Source organism: Saimiri boliviensis, chromosome 7 (assembly GCF_048565385.1).
Source record: "Saimiri boliviensis isolate mSaiBol1 chromosome 7, mSaiBol1.pri, whole genome shotgun sequence".
NCBI classification, from domain to species: domain Eukaryota; kingdom Metazoa; phylum Chordata; class Mammalia; order Primates; family Cebidae; genus Saimiri; species Saimiri boliviensis.
Window position 1 is genome coordinate 74,969,931 of NC_133455.1, and position 10,782 is coordinate 74,980,712.

General features: G+C 33.0%; 1 non-coding gene across 1 annotated transcript; it reads left to right on the forward strand.

The window, feature by feature from the left end:
• The first annotated feature begins 988 nt into the window (after nt 1-988).
• On the forward strand, nt 989-1,129 carry LOC120365250 (U4 spliceosomal RNA). Its single transcript, XR_005580253.1, has one exon. It is a non-coding gene; the product is annotated as a U4 spliceosomal RNA (small nuclear RNA).
• The last annotated feature ends 9,653 nt before the right edge of the window (nt 1,130-10,782 follow it).

The window sequence follows — 10,782 nt, forward strand, 5'->3', positions numbered from 1 at the left end:
AAACACAAAGCAGTCAATAAAACCAGACTAAAATATGACAGAAATGTTTAAAATACCAGAAAATTTAAATAGTTACTTGTTAAAAGTCTTAGTGGAGAAGATAAGCCACATACATAAACAGAAGAGCATGAAAGTGATTAGAGAAATGGAGGCTACAGGAGAAAGTGGGAAAAGGAGATTGAATTGAAGAAAGAAGCAAATGAAAATGCTAGAAATGAAAAGAGAGACAGATATGAATAATATCTATGAGGAGCTCATCACGACCAATGAATAGAAGTAAACGTGAGAATGAGTCTATATATATTAGCCAAACTACACACCAAGAGAGAGAAGAGAGAATAAAGACTAAACAGAGCATCCAGTATCTGTGGTGCAATACCAATAGTCTAACATAGAAATAATCAGAATACTCACAGTAAGGGAGAGAACAGGAAGGAGAAATATCTAAAGAGAACTGTGGCTGAGAATTTTCATAGTTGATAAAATAAATAACAGAGATTCCAGTTGAGTGGTACAAAGTGAAATAAAAAACACACACACACTCCCTTAGACAAACATTTAAACTTCTCCAAACCAACGATAAAGAGAAAACCATGAAAATACCAAAGAACAAAGACATAGCATATAACGATGAATAAAAACAAGTATGGCAGACTTCTTGTGATAAATTATGAACATCAGAAGACAATAGAAAGATATTTTTAAACAGTTTAATATTATTTGATAAAGATGCAACTAATTAAAGATATATAGTACACCAAAGACAAATTACTATATAAAACTGTAAAGGAAACACAAATAATAAGTGAATACAAGAGAAAAATAATTTTATTGTAATGATAAAAAATAGCCTAGTAAAGAAAAGAAAACAAAAAGAGTAAACAGAATATAGCTATAGAGATGATAGACTATTAAATATTATATTAAATATAATAATGCAAATGTAACAACATGCCAATTAAGAGACAGAAATTAAATGATTAAAAACAGATTTGTGCAGTGGCAGCATCATAGCCAATGAAGTTTATCTGAGGGATGATTATTGCTAATTGAAAACTATTCCTGATACCCCGCCATGAGGACTAGAAATATAGTCGATGTTGGCAATTTTTGGCTGTCTCTATGGGGACTGAATCATTCAATAAATAAATAAATAAATAAATAAATAAATAAATAAATAAAGATAAAAAACGGAGCCTTCCTTTTATGTTTTTTACAGTAAGCATACTTTAAATGTAAAAAATAAATAAGTTAAAATTATGGAGCAAATGTTACTCAAACACCTATTTACAGAAAGGTGGCAAGGCTATAATAGTATCTAAAAACATAGACTTCAGACAAAGAAAGATTATATAGAATAAAGATAAACAGATAAAAGTCTTTTTACAATGATATCGTGATCAATTCACCAGCAAGGTATAATAATATAATTTTCATTGATTGAACAAAAAAGCTTTAAAATACATGAGACAACAGTTGAAATAAATAAAAAGAGAAATAGACAAATCCAAAAATGTAGCTGGAAACAATCATTGATCAGAGAATTTCAGTGAGATTATAGTATATTTTATTCCACAACATTAGAATATGCATTCTTTTCAAAGACTCATGAAACATTTGCAAAGTTATAAAATATTCTAAAGTAATAAAGCAAGCATAAACAAACTTGAAAAATTCAAATTATACAATTGTGTGTTATTAGAATATAAATAACAAATATATCTAGAAAAATTGCCTAATATTTGAAAATTAGACAACACACCTAAAAATAATCTATGGGCTAGAGAAGTAACACTGAGACCAACTTGCAGGAGAAGGGTGGGAGGAGGAAGCAATTCAGAAGAAATAAATGTTACATACTATGCTTAGTATGACAAAATAATCTGTACGTCTACCCCAGAGTCACGAGTTTACCTGTATAACAAACGTGCACATATAACCTTGAATTAAAATAAAAGTTAAAATATTTTTTAAAAATAATAAATTAGAGGGCTTTAAAAACTTTGAGTGTTTTACAAAATGGACACTCACACACATATAAAAAATCTGAACTTCCAACTTCAGAAACTAAAAACATGAAGAAGCTAATAATACAGAAAAGGGAAAATGTCAATTAAATTGAAACCCGAAAAGAAATAGAGAAATCAAAATAGCTAAAAGCTGGTTATTTAAAACAATTGATATAATTGATAGATATTTTGCTACACTAACCAAGAAAAATAAGACATAAACACTAAAAATAATGAGAATAAATGAAGCTCAATTTAGATCCTACTGCATTAATTTATTTTCACATTGCTAAGAAGATACTACTGAAGACTGGGTAATTTATAAAGAAAGAAGGTTTAATTTACTCACAGTTCCACATGGCTGGGGAGGCCTCAGGATACCAAAAATTATAGCACAGGGGGAAAAGGAAGCAAGGCACATGTTACATGGTGACAGGAGAGAGACAGCAAGCAAAGGGAAGTGCCACGCTTTAAAACCATTGGCTCTCTGCTGAACACGGTGGCTTGCACCTGTAATCCCAGCACTTTCGGAGACTGAGGCGGTTGAATTACCTGATGTCAGAAGTCTGAGACTGGCGTGGCCAAGATAGTGAAACCCTGTGTCTATTAAAAATACAAATTTTAGCTGGGCATGGTGGTAGGCACCTGTAATCTCAGCTACTTAGGAGGCTGAGATAGGAGAATTGCTGAAACCTGGAGGCAGAGGTTGCAGTGAGCCTAGATTGTACCATTGCACTCCAGCCTGGGTGACAAGAGTGAAACTTCACCTCAAAACAAAAACAAAACCCATTAGCTCTCATAAGAATTCACTCACCATCATGAGAACAGCATGAGGAAAACCACCCCCATGATCTAATCACATCCCACCAGGTCCCTCCCTGGATACATAGGGATTACAATTCAAGATGAGATTTGGATTGGAGCACAGAGCTGAAGCATATCATTCCACCCGTGCCCCTCACAGATGTCACATGCTTTTTACATTTCAAAACTAATCATGCCTTCCCAATAGTCCCCCATAGCCTTAACTTATTCCAGCATTAACTTATAAGTCCAAGTCCAAAGTCTCATTTGAGACAAGGCAAGTGCCTTTGCCTATGAGCCTGTAAAATCAAAAGCAAGTTAGTTACTTCCAAGATACAGTGGGCATAAAGAAGTGGGTAAATGCTCTCATTCCAAAAGGGAGAAATTGGCCAAAACAAAGAGGCTACAGGCCCCATGCAAATCCAAAACCCAGCAGGACAGTCCTTAAATCTTAAAGCTCCAAAATAATGTTCTTTGACTCCATGTCTCACATCGAGGACATGCTGATGCAAAGGGTGAGTTTCTACATTCTTAGGCAGCTCTGACCCTGTGGCTAAGCCAGGTATCCCCACTGTGGCCACTTTTACTGGCTGGCATTTGATGTCTTTGGCTTTTCCGGACACAGGGTGTGAGTTGTCAGTGGATCTACCTTCCTGTGGTTTGGAGGACAGTAGCTCTCTTCCCCCTTCTTTACTAGGCAATGCCCCGGGGGGACTTATTTGGTGGTTTCAACCCCACATTTGCCTTCCACACTGCTCTAGCAAAGTTTCTTTATAAGGTTTGTACCAGACTTTGCTTGGACATCCAGATGTTATCATACATCCTCTGTAATCTTGGTGGAGATTCTCAAAGCTCACCTCTTGCCTTCTGTACACCCACAGGCCCAACATCACATAGAAATCACCAAGGCTTGGAACTTGCACCCTAAAAGCAACAACCCAAGCTGTGCTTTGGCTCCTTTTAGCCATGGCTGGAGTTGGAGTGACTAAAATGCTAGGCACCAAGTCCTGATGCTTCACAGAGCAGCAAGGTCCTTGTCGAAGCCCATGACACCACTTTTTCCTCCTAGGCCTCAAGGCCTGTGGTGTGAGGGGATCCCATGGAGATCTCTGAAATGCCGTAGAGATATTCTCCCCAGTGTCTTGGCAATTAACTTTTGGGCCCTCATCAATTATGCAAATTTCTGTAGCTGGCTTGAATTCTTTCCCAGAAAATGGGTTTTTCTTTTCTGTCACAAGATCAAGTTACAAATTTTCTAAACATTTATGCTCTGCTTCCTTTTAAATGTAAGTTCCAATTTCAAACTATCTCTTTTGAGTATATATAACTGAATGCTTTTGGAATCAACCAGGTCACCTCTTGAATGCTTTCTGCCTAGAAAATTTCTTTTACCAGATCTTCTAAATGATCTCTCAAGTTCAAAGTCCCACAGATCTCTATGACAGGGACAAATGCCACCGGTCTCTTTGCAAAAGCATAGCATGAGTGACCTTTACCCCAGGTCCCAGTAAGTTCTTCATCTCTATTGGAGACCACCTCAGTCTGGACTTCCTTGTCCCTATTACTATCAATATTTTGGTAAAAAACATTGAATAAGTCTCTAGGAATTTCCAAACATTTGCACATCTACCTGTCTTCTTCTGAGTTTTCCAAACTGTTCCAAGTTCTACCTATTACCCAGTTCTAAAGTCGCTTTCACATTTTCAGGTTATTTTTATAGCAGTACCTAACTCCTAGTAGCAATTCTCTGCATTAATCCATTTTCATACTGCTATAAAGGCACTACCTGGAACTGGGTAATTTATAAAGAAAGGAGGTTTTGCTCACTCACAGTTCTGCCTGGCTTGGAAGGCCTCAGGAAACTTATATTCATGGCAGAAGGGGAAGTCAGGCATGTCTTACAGGGTGGCAAGTGAGAGAGAACAAAGAAGACTTACACTTTTTAAAATCATCAGGTCTCATGAGAAGTCACTCACTATTACAAGAATAGTGTGGGGGAAACTGTCCCTCTGATCCAATCACCAATCATCAGGTCTCTTTTTTGACATGTGGTAATAATAATTTACTATAAAAGTACTATATGCTAAAATACTTAAAATGGCTCTATGCCTGTGAATTATATGACTTGGAAGAGATCCAAAAGACAAATAGAAGGAACAGCCTGCCTTGTCTCACTTAAGAAAAAATATATATAAACCTAATAAGTCATAGCAACTAAATGAGTTGACTACATCAATAAGACATTTTAACTCAAGGTTATATAGAATTACAAAACAAATTCTACCAAAGGTCTAAGAAATGAATACCAATTCTTCACAAAACTTTTTCAGAATACAGAAATGGAGGTAACACTTCTCAACTCATATTACCAGTATTACCCTGATTCTAAAATCAATAAAGACATTATAAAAAGGAAACTACTGAGCAATGCTCTTCTTTAAGATACTTGTAAAATAAATAATATATCATGTCCATGTATGATTTTTTAGAAAATTCAATATGTTAAATATATATTATGACCAAGTAGAATTTTTTTCTAGAAAATTTAAGTTTGAATCAGTATTAAAAAATTCATCATTGCAATTCAGAATATCAACAGACAAAAACCAGAAGCCATACTTTAATAGATGTAAAATAAAAAGTAACAAAATGTGGCATTTTTTATGCTAAATCATTTCAGGAAACTAAAAATAAAACATCAGTCAGAGAAAATCTGCCAATAATTTCAAACAACTATTATTAATTTTACCTAAAAATTACAAACAAAGATATATTTTATTATTGTACCAGTTCTATCCAATATTTTACTGAGGGTTCTAGCAAGTTCAGTAAGACAAGAAAAAAACGTAGAATGCATGCAGATAGAAAATTTTAAAAGAAGAAAACTTTTTACATAGAATAATATTTTAAAATAATATTTTAAAAGATACTAGACATAACAAGTACAAAGTCACAAAATGCAAGGCCAACTACAAAACTCTATCATATTTCTACAGACTAGTAACAGTTTATGATTATGAAATAAAAAACATTGTATGCAATAGTATCCAAAACAATGATTGTGGTTAAATCTGTCAAAGTAAAAGTACACACTGAAAAACACAAAACAGATGAAAGGAGTCCAAGAATACAACTAAATCAAGGGTCATACTGTATTCTTCTATTCTTAAAACATTAATTCTGGTACAAAAATACAGTTAGATAAAAGGAATAAAATCTAGTGTTCAGTAGCCAAATAGGTAGCTTAGTTAATAACTTACTGTTTATTTCAAAATTACTAAAGGTAAAGTTGAAATGCTCTTAAGATAAAGAAATGATAAATGCTTGAGATGATAGATATTCAAATAACTCTGATTTTATAATTACATGTTAAATACTTCTATCAAAATATATATACCCCATAAATATGTATAACTATCATGTACCAATAATAAAAATCTAAAACTTAAAAAATCAAATAAACATAAAACCTAACAATTCACCCCATCTGACCTATTGATTCAATGCAATTTCAATCTAAATATCAGTATATTTCTTTTTTTTTTTTTGGAGAATTGGCAAACTGATTCTAAATTTTGTAGAAACCCAAAGTGTTTTAACAGGGAAAGAATATTGAAAATGAAAAAAAAAAAAAAAAAAAAAAAAAGAAAGAAAAAAGGGAAACCTCCATTATCTGAAATAAAGACCTACTATAAAGCAATAGTGATCAAATGAGTGTGAATTTGAGGAAAAGATGAGAATATAGCCAAATGAAACGCAATAGAGGGTTAGGAATGATCTAACATACATAGAGATAAATGATTTTAGACAAAGCCACAAAATCAGTTTAATAGATTTTAAAAATTAGCCATCCATACACAAAGCATGCAATATAATCCTCAATTAATAACTTGTACTAAATATAAAAACTGATTCAAAATGTATTCTAGGTAATTTATTGAGTCTTAACATAAAAATCACTTACTTAGAGATAAGTTCTTCCATGCCTAGATTTTAGAGTAATAACCCTACTCTATTTTGTTTGTATCTAACACATCCTTTACTTAACTTTTATATATTTTTCTTTATTAAGTCATGTATTCATATGTACTTTCTTCATGATAATTAAATTTATAATCAAGTCTCTTTTTATCTTTGGCCCTCAGGCACTTTTATAAAACTCTTTAATACTGGCTTCTTTCCACAAAAGCCACTCAGTAACCAATTCCTGAAGCTGCACAGAGACTGTGTGCTATTTTGACCTGAGGGCCCTGTGTTTCCCTGAGGGCACAAGCTCTGAAGCAAAAAATAAAGAGGTAAATATATGCTATATTCTACAGTAACCAAGGCATAACTCTCATCTACATAGGAAAATCTTCTCTATTTCTAGTAAGAAAATAACATATTAACATATAAATAAGGTCGAAGGATATACAAGCATAAAGATAAGACACACATTGTACCAGCACACCTGATTGCTCATTTAATTTCACTTATCTCTTTTGTTTATGTTTTTCTCTATAACATATTTATTTTTATAACAGCTTTAGAGACAGATATCATATAGCATGAAAGAATACAATTCAATGATTAGAATATTCAGAGTTGCACAACAATGGGAAAACAAGTTTCAGAACATTTTTGTAACCCTAAAAGGAGACCTGTAGTAATTTCTTTTTCTTTCCTATCACTGTAACCACAGTTTTAGGTTACCAGCAAGCTACTTTTTGTCTCTATGTATTAGCTTATTCTAGAAACTTTATATAAATATATATAATATGTGGTCTACTGAGGCTATCCTGTTTACATAAGATAGTATTTTAAAGGTTAATCCGTGTTATAGCATGGATCAGGACTTAACTGGCTTTTATTGATATATAATATTCAGTTTTATAACATATCCCCTATATAGATATGGATATATTCCTTTAATTTTTCTATTTTTTAATTGATAGACTTTTGGGTTGTTTCCACTTTTTGGCCATTATGAATATATTGCTATAAACATTTATGTACATTTTTTTTGTGTGTGAACATATGCTTTCATTTCTGTTGCTTATGTATATGTTCATCATTTTGAGGAATGGCCACAGTGTTTACCAAAACAGCTGCACCATTTCACATTCACACCAGTAGTGTGTGAGGAGGATCAAGTTGTAAATATGCTTACCAACATTTGTTAATATCTGGCTTTTTGACTGTAGTCATCCAAATAGGTGTATAGTGGTATGTCATTGTAGTTTTGATTTGCTTTTCTCTGATGTCTAATGCTGATAGCATTTTTTATGTAAAGAGAAGATGTTATGTATCTTTATTTTGAGAAATGTGAAATCATCTCCTTTTTCAGTTTTAATTGTATTACTTTTCTTTATATAATTGGTTTGTAATATTTCTTTAGAGTCTAGATATAAGTTTTTATCAGATATATGATTTTTGACTTTTTATTTGTTTGAAATAGGGCCTTGCTCTGTGTCCCAGTCTGGAGTGCAGGGGTTCAGTTATAGTTCATTATATCCCTGACATCCTGGCTTCATGTAATCTTCCTGTCTTGGCCTCCCAGCCACCACACCTGATCCACTTTCTTGATGGTATCTTTTGAAAGGCATTTTATTTTTTAATGTTGAAGAGGTTCATTTTTGTAGCTTGTGCTTTTGGTATCATACCTTAAAAAAACTAAATAGAAATATGTCTTTGTTTTCTTCTACAAATTTTAGTTTTAAATATTTTAGTCTTGTGATCCATTAATTTTTGTATATCATGTGAGGTAGTGTTGAGAGAGGCCATCTTTCTTTTGCCTGTCTTCTGTTAGAAAAGAGAGAGGGCAAATAAAATAGTAAAAAGCTAAACTCAACAGTCAGGCAACTTACTGATGCCACCAGCCCGGCCGCAGCAGGGCTCAAGGGCTGAGAAAGTAACTCCCCTCTGTGTAACTGGTGCCTATGTTATCTGTAAGCCTTAAAAATGTTGCAAAAGAATGTTTTTCCTGCTGCTCTGAGTCACGTACTCCACGTTTGCGTAATCCAGAACCTCCCTAAAAATACCTTGGTCACTGAGCGATTTACTGCCTTTGTTCAACTTCTGTAACCCTTCCACTTCCCTCCTTCCTGTGTGCACGGAATGTGAATCTGCAAATCAATGAAAACAAAGACTGCGAGGTCAGATGTCTAGCCAGTGGACAATGACAGTTTTACCTTTGCATCCCTTGGGTTGTATGTCTTTAAAAAGGGAAAGACACTGCTTTTCAGAGAGCTAGGTATTTCGGATTTAAGTCTGCCAATGCTTCACAGCTGAATGAAGTCTCTTCCTTCATCACTCCAGTGTCTGAGGGGTTTTCTCCATGGCTCATCCTGCAACAGTGTCAAAAACTCTTTGCATAGGATATTCAGTGGTCTTGGAACCATTTGTTGAAAAGAGTATTATCTTTCATCAAAATGTCTTACTGGGATTCAGTACCTCCACTATAAGATCAAGGACAAAAATGTATACATACAAATGCAAATAAATTATTTAATGATACTATGGTTGTGTTAGTATTAGGTTAAGTAGTCATAAAATTTTTTTCTTATGGCTAATTTCCAAACCCATTTTATCTACATGCCTTTAGTAACAAATATCCTCTTTCCATAAATAAAAGATAATTGCAGATATCTGTTAATTTTCACTTTAACATAATACAAGTAAAATAGTTGATGTACTTTCAGTAAACATCTATATTAAATAATAGATATATAAAAGCCATTTTCTTTTAGTTTCATGGAAAGTGTGACATTTAAAGTAGATGTTTATTATCTCTGTCCATCACAGTTTGTAGCTCAAGGCCCTAATTTTAAAAATGAAAATTCCTCAGTAACTGTAAAATTAAATAAACTACTAGAGCCAGCAGAAGGTAAAAGAGCAAAGATAAAAAAATACAGTAAAATAGACTGGCAAGTCCAGGTAAAAACTGCAGCCTGCAAAGAACTTCCTAAATTAAAAGTTATGGTCTTAGGATATAACATCTACAACTGACTTATTAAAAAGCTTTAGTTCAGAGCTTTGTGGATATTTTTATCTTCTACAAAAATTATACTTTTTGGTATCAAAAGTCAATCATCAAAGTATACCAAAGATATATTTCCTTTTGAAAAGTGAATAATTTAAAACAAAATTGACTTCTTTATTCATTTTATAAGCAAGAAAAATGTTCTCAGAAAAGGACATTTTTTGAACATCTTAAATAATTTCTATCTGCATAAGAATAACTTTGCCAAATATTAAAAATCTTAAAGAATTAGGTTATGATGAACAATAAATAAAAATAAGCTTTTACAATATTTGGAAATAATCCAGAAAATATTGTACTTTTTAAATAATAATAGGCTATCCTTTCTCCTAAATTCTTAAGCATAATTTTATAAGTTAGGTTTGCTTTTTATATTAAATTTCTGTGGTGGGCAAATAATGGAACTCCAACATTGTCCATGATACATTGTATGTTGCTTCATATGTCAAAAGAAATTTGCAGATGTGATTAAGGTTAAAGATTTTGAGAGGGGAAATTTATCTGAGTGGACTCAATCTAATCACATGATTATTAAAAGAGGGAGGCAGAAGAGTGGATTGCAATAATAAGCCATGAGAATAAAATCTTTGAGCCAAGAAATGTGGCAGTCTCTAAAAGCTAGAAATGGCCTTCAACTAACAGCCAACAGGAAAACCGAGATCTCAGCCCTACAATTGCAAGGAACTGAATTCTGCCACCCTGAATGAACAAAAATACAAATTTCTCCCAAGAATCTCCAGAAATGATTACAGCCTTCCAGTACCTTGATTTTAGCCCAAGAAGACCCATATCAAATTTCTTACCTACAAAACTGCAAGATAATAAATTTGTGTTGATTTAAGCCATGAAATTTACCTGACTGTGTTATGGCAGCAGTGGAAAAGTAATATAATACCTTTTACATTTATTTGAATAATGTAAAATACTATTTAATTGTTTCATTGACTC